The following is a 6,292-nucleotide window of genomic DNA, read 5'->3' on the forward strand; positions in this document are numbered from 1 at the left end:
CATCCAGGAGGAAGAAGAAAAATGAAAATTTACTTGAGCTCAGGAATCTGATGGATGATACTTTAGTTACTACGGGTAATGGTACTCATCTTAGCTAAAGTGGGATGTCTCTAACACTTTTGCGTTCTTTTGTAGTTTTTTGATTTTTTTTGCTTTAAGTATCTTTGTTTTATTTGAGTTTTAGGTGTGTTTTTTTGTATGAGTTAGGCTTTTTAGGCCCTCTCATGCAAAATTTATGTTTCTTTTCCGTATTAATATATTTATCATTAGGCTTTTTCTAATATATATATATATATATCATCATTTATGTTCTACTTTTTGTGCAGTTTCTCCTGGTTGTTCACTGCAGTCCATTTTATTATAAAATATTTTGCTTTGGTAATATGCGATAATTATCATAAGGTTGATTATTGCTGGACTCTTGAAAAGGTGCAACCGCACTCCAGTCTTGTGGGATTGTAAACAGTGCAATATGAAGGTGAGTTAAGTAAAGCTAGTGAACTAAATAGAAAGGGTGATCTTGGGATGGTTATGGTGTGCATGGACTTATTTGGAGTGGTTCGGTACAGTTATTATGGGTGTAAAGAGAGGCCAGTCTAAACTTAGTGGAGTGGAAATCTGAGAGCTTCAACCGCATTTCCTTTGGATGGGAGGTTGATTCGCGATGAGTTGTACAGGATAAGGGGCGGAGAGATGCGTAAAAGAGCAAGAAGATTGCATAATTATCCTTCCCCATACAAACATTTTTTTTTCTTTTATTTCAAATAAAGGATATAAATAATGTTACCCCTCCACCATAAATTTAACGAAGGAACCAAAACGTCCAACTAAGAGCCTACAAGGCAAAGGATTATTATTTTTTTTTAACTCCAAGACGGACACTGCTAAACTAGATCGAATCCGCACCCGTCTTTAACCTTATTGGCTTAAAGTACAAGGGTGTCTTCTCAGGAAATAATTTCCCAAGGCAGTCTCACATTATTCTGCATAAGAAATAGACCATTGCAAACGACAATATCCTTCAAGAACCTTAAACAACCCTAGAACGTTTTCCTATATGCAAGAACTACTAAAAAAATGGATGTTGAATTGACATCTACAAATTTCATAATTATATTTATCACTGTGTGAAACATAAATACTTCCATTCAAGTGGATGCAAACTATATATGCTTATGGGGATGTCTAAAATAATCAGCCAATACTATCACAAATACTAGCCATTAAAATCATATTTCCAATCCTATGACAGCAATTTAATATATTTTCTAGGTTACTTCCTGCTATACTACATACAGTGATCAAAGAGCACCATTGACCGCAATTAATACGCAAACCAAATTTCTATGATTATTACTCCTACGATAAGCATATAATTGATGATATGCAAGTCAAGTTCTGTTTTTTATATAAGCTTAAATTATTAGTGAAGAAAAAATAGTAAAAAAAAAAACATTAAAATACACAAGTACCCACCCTGCGGTTCATCAAAGCTTGGGGTACATCTCCTTCAACTATTCTCTGGGCAAGTCTGTTGCATGGTAAGGAGAAAAAGATTATACGCCAAATTATAGAACCTTCATTTCTCGATGCATAAATCAAAATCCAAAAACACGAGAAATCAAAATCTTATTCTTACCCTACAGATATGGTAGGTTTCCCTACGCCAGGTTCGCCAGTTAATACAGGATTGTTCTTAGTCCTTCTGGACAATATGTGTATGCATCTCCTTATCTCATCATCCCTTCCAATAACTGGATCAAGCTTCCCTTCGCGTGCCATGGCTGTCAAATCTTTACCATATTTCTCCACGGCTTCTTCTTTACGCTCAGGGTCTGAAGAACTCATTGCATGACAGTATTATCACAACACAGCTTTGCAAAAATATAGGGTATCATTGAGTGTAGATGATGTATTGATACAAAAGTAGTAACACTACATAAATATACATATATCTATATCTATATATATACATAAATTGATACATATATAGTAGTGTTACTATATATAAAGGTGGTAGTGTTACATATATAGTAACACTACTATATATGTATCAAAATATCATCTACACTCAATGATAAAAGCTGTGTTGTGGTAATACTGTCATTATATATATATATATATATAGATAGATAGATAGATAGATATATTCTAACTTACACTCCCACCTTTATGCGCATAAGCCTTGAACTCAATATTTTAAAGTTAGAGAAAAAAATTTCTCAATCACTAAACTAAATGAGTTAACAATACATACATACACACATACACATATATGCATATATAATAAATTGCACAAAAATAAATGAGGCAAGAAAATGCTCACATTCTGATGCAATGTTGATAAATTTCATTTATTTTGCAAAAGAAATAAAAATATATACTATAAAAATTGAACTCAAAAAATTAAATATTAAAAATATATTTTGGTAGTACTTTTTAAAATTAAAATAAATCTTTAACCATTCAATAATTTTATCAATCTAATACTTTTTGTTTTTTTCAACCCAGAAAAAGTTAACTCAATGTGGACCTTTGGTAAAACCTGGGCTTTTGGAGTGGAAATTACTCATATTTATAAAAACTAGTCGAAGCCAATTACATAATGAGTTAAATTGAAAATCCTGAGACAAAAGCTCGTGATTTTTATTCTCTTACTACTTTGATACTAACAGTTTTGCCACTGCCTGCTTCACAGTAGCAAGACAAAAGCTCGAGTAGAACTCCATTGTAGCTTTGTATTACTTGCAGGCTCTCAAAGCTTGAGTAGAACTCCATATATATATGGGGCATTAACGTGCAAACTATCCAATTCCCATGTATTTACATTTCTTACACCAAAACATTACTTTTAAAATTTCTAAAAGATGCATCTAAGGTAGGTAGATTATGCATGAAAGCCCACTCATCACAAGTTTTTGCTCTTTTATTATCACTTTGAACCCGACATTTCATCACTCCAGTACCAGCTGTCACTCCCCTCGAAGACAAAGTTTGCCCCCCTTTACAATTTGACCGCGAGGAACTATCACCAAGGATTCTCTTAGCTTCTGGAGCTGATGAAATGAAATCAGATGAAGAATTTCACGTGTTAGAATCTGATGGGGAGGAATCAAAGTGGGAGGAGAGCAAGCTGTGACTGCAGGATCTCAGCAAATTGAGAAGCATTTCAACGCTGAGTTCTTGTTGGACCACACCCTTGTTTTGCTCACATCCATAGCAAGCAGCCACAAAGGTGCCAGCCAAGATAGGAGTTAACTCAGGATCGCTGAAGAAGACGAAGGGGAGATCACAGATCTGATTTGGAAAACTAAGCTTAAAATGGGTTTGCCCTCAATAGTTGCTAAATTTTCTTGGGAAGGTCTTCCCTCATGAAGAATCGTTGGAGGTTTTCCCAAGCGAAAAACGGCGTGGTTTCCAAAATGGAACAAGGAGAAGTAGCCCAGCAGGGGCAATGATTCCAGCAGAAGAAAACCAACCTGAGATAATTCAGCATATATCTACATTCTTAATTTCAGAAAAAAACAAGTGGCATTAGTCATCCTTATGAACATTTCATGATACGGTTAAAATTTGAAGCATGATATAATAATGGAAAAAGTATCAAAATGGTCCCCTAATTATTTGGAGAGGGCTATTTTAGTCCCAGACTTTGAGAAAGTGTCAAAATGGTCTCCCAATTTTTTTTTAATATGAGTTCAAAAAGTTTCCCAGTTAAAACTAACGAAAATTAATGTTAAAGGTATTAAAAAAGGGAGAAGTTATATTTTCACGTTGGAATGCAGTATAGGTTATTTAATAGGTGTTGAAATAGTTTCATAGTTAACTAATGGAAACTGATATCTAGACTAAAAAGCGGTTGCCATATTGCACTCTCAAAGTCTGAGACTAAAATGGTTCTCTACAAATAGTCAAGAGGATTATTTTAGCGGTTTTTCTATAATAATTTGAATACAGTAAAGAAAGACTCATACCACATATCACATAAATGTGCATGTAGTTATTGGGTAGATTAAAGGCCAAAACGTTATATAATATGATGATTTCATGATATGGTCACATTTCACACTGTTGATACAAATGTATGCAATAATGTTACAATGGAGTATCAAATATTATGCCATATTCATGCAATGGCAGTTACATATTTTAACAGCAGCAATTCATGATCAGCGGTTTATGAATTCAAATCTTAAAATTTCTACCAGAAATTGGAGAGATTCAGAAGATAATTATGGATAACATGATAAAGGAAGATGAACAGAATGGCCTGAATATCCTAAATACCTTATCATTAGCTGATTTCCATCTGCTTGAGCAATGACATAGTAGGAAACTCATCAAGTGGAAGAATTCCATTCTCAAATCTGATCTTGCCTGTTGAAGATAAAAGCGTATTTAGAAATAAAAATCCTAGAAATATAAGCATCTATGATTTTTGGAATCATTTAGTGCAATAAATCTCAATCGAAGGGAGAAGGTTGAATATCAAACTAAAAGTGTTTGTGTGTATTTGGGAACGCTTGCGGAAAAAAAGGAAGATTTACATACAAAACACCTAATTCTTATGTATTTTTATATCTAACAGTTAATCTTCAATTTTAACATGCATGTCGCCTTCCCTATGCATGAAAAGGTGCAAATCACTTATTAAAAGGTAAAATGGCGGAATTTTTTATGTGATATGAAAGATTTGGGTGGTATTGATGTAAAAATTAAACTTTAGATCTTGATATGTAAATACATAAGAATTGGCTGGTATGAATGTAAATGCCCAAAAAAAACTAAAACTGTTTGTGCATATGAAGGGATGGGGTTGGTGAGAATTGTTTACCAGCATCTATGATTTTTGGCATCATTTAGTGCAATAAATCTCAATCGAAGGGAGAAGGTAGAATATCAAACTAAAAGTGATTGTGTATTTAGGAACACTTGTGAAAAAAAAAAAAGGAAGATTTACATACAAAACACCCAATTCTTATGTATTTTTATATCTAACAGTTAATCTTCAATTTTAACATACATGTCGCCTTCCCTATGCATGAAAAGGTGCAAATCACTTTTTAAAAGGTAAAATGGCAGAACTTTTCATGTGATATGAAAGATTTGGGTGGTATTGATGTAAAAATTAAAATTTAGATCTTAGATATGTAAATACATAAGAATTGGCTGGTATGAATGTAAATGCCCAAAAAAAGCTAAAACTGTTTGTGCATATGCGGGGATGGGGTTGGTGAGAATTGTTTACCAGCATTTTCCGCAGGAGAGCAAAATCCAAGCATGCCAGATTGTTCAACCTCAATACAGCAATAACATACTCTTCAAAATTGGAGGGGAGAACATAGGATGCCTGAAGCAAAACATAAATAAATAAAATCACCAAATACAATTTTAACAACTTTTACTAGTAGCAAGTTCTCTGTGTAATGTGTGGGAAGAGATTTTATTTTATATTTCCAAAAAGAGAAATATAATAAGTTTAATAAGATGATATTAATACAGAAATGATTAAGCATTGAACTAAAATAAGGAATTAAAACATTTTTTAATTGAAATAAAATGAACAAAATTTGTAATTTTTTAAAAGGATTTCCTTGCAGTTGACTAATATCGAATGAGTTATCCGCTTATGGGATTAAGCAAATAAATTCTCAAAAAACAAACTTCTAGAGATATTTTCTGAATGAAGAAAATACAATTAATATAATTATATCTGGATAAGTAATGATCGAGTAAATCATATAATATCTTATTTTTGAGGCCGTAGATCTAAATTCAACTTTATGCTAGATCTTATCATAATATTTTATTTTTTAGGCATTTACATACATAACACAATTCTTATGTTTTCACATATCTAAAATCTAAACTTTAATATCTGCATTCATAATACTCAAATCTTTAAAATCACATCAAAATACCACTTTTGCTAACTTTTTAAAAGCCAAATGCACCTTTTATGCATAGATTTATAGCATCAAAGTGTTATAAATATAAATATCGAGTTTAGGTGTTAGATATGTAAATCCATAAGAATTGTGTGGTCAAATGCACCTTTTATGCATAGATTTATAGAATCAAAGTGTTATAAATATAAATATCAAGTTTAGGTGTTAGATATGTAAATCCATAAGAATTGTGTGGTACAAATGAAGATTTCCCTTTCTTTTTTTAATTATTCAAATCATCAAGTTGCCCTTACAAATATGCAATATTCATAAATTGATTTCCTATCAAGCATGAACAACACATAGATGACATCTTTATGAGAATCAAGTATCATATCAAACAC

At 32.3% G+C, this 6,292-nt stretch overlaps 1 long non-coding RNA gene across 4 annotated transcripts in view; it reads right to left on the bottom strand.

Moving 5' to 3' along the window:
• Window positions 1–1,473: 1,473 nt before the first annotated feature.
• Window positions 1,474–6,292, bottom strand: part of LOC110026954 — an 8,226-nt gene continuing 3,407 nt past the window's right edge. For 2 of the 4 annotated variants that reach the window (XR_002294286.1, XR_002294283.1), the window contains exons 5-8: window positions 5,249–5,350; window positions 4,288–4,377; window positions 1,640–1,835; window positions 1,474–1,531 (exon numbers count right to left, since the gene is read on the bottom strand). This is a non-coding gene — a long non-coding RNA (uncharacterized LOC110026954). Of the gene's footprint in view, window positions 1,532–1,639; window positions 1,836–3,259; window positions 3,480–4,287; window positions 4,378–5,248; window positions 5,351–6,292 lie in introns of those variants that run through there. The other 2 variants (XR_002294285.1, XR_002294284.1) reach the window with 2 other exon arrangements.

This window comes from Phalaenopsis equestris, unplaced genomic scaffold (genome assembly GCF_001263595.1).
Source record: "Phalaenopsis equestris unplaced genomic scaffold, ASM126359v1 Scaffold000408, whole genome shotgun sequence".
NCBI lineage: Eukaryota > Viridiplantae > Streptophyta > Magnoliopsida > Asparagales > Orchidaceae > Phalaenopsis > Phalaenopsis equestris.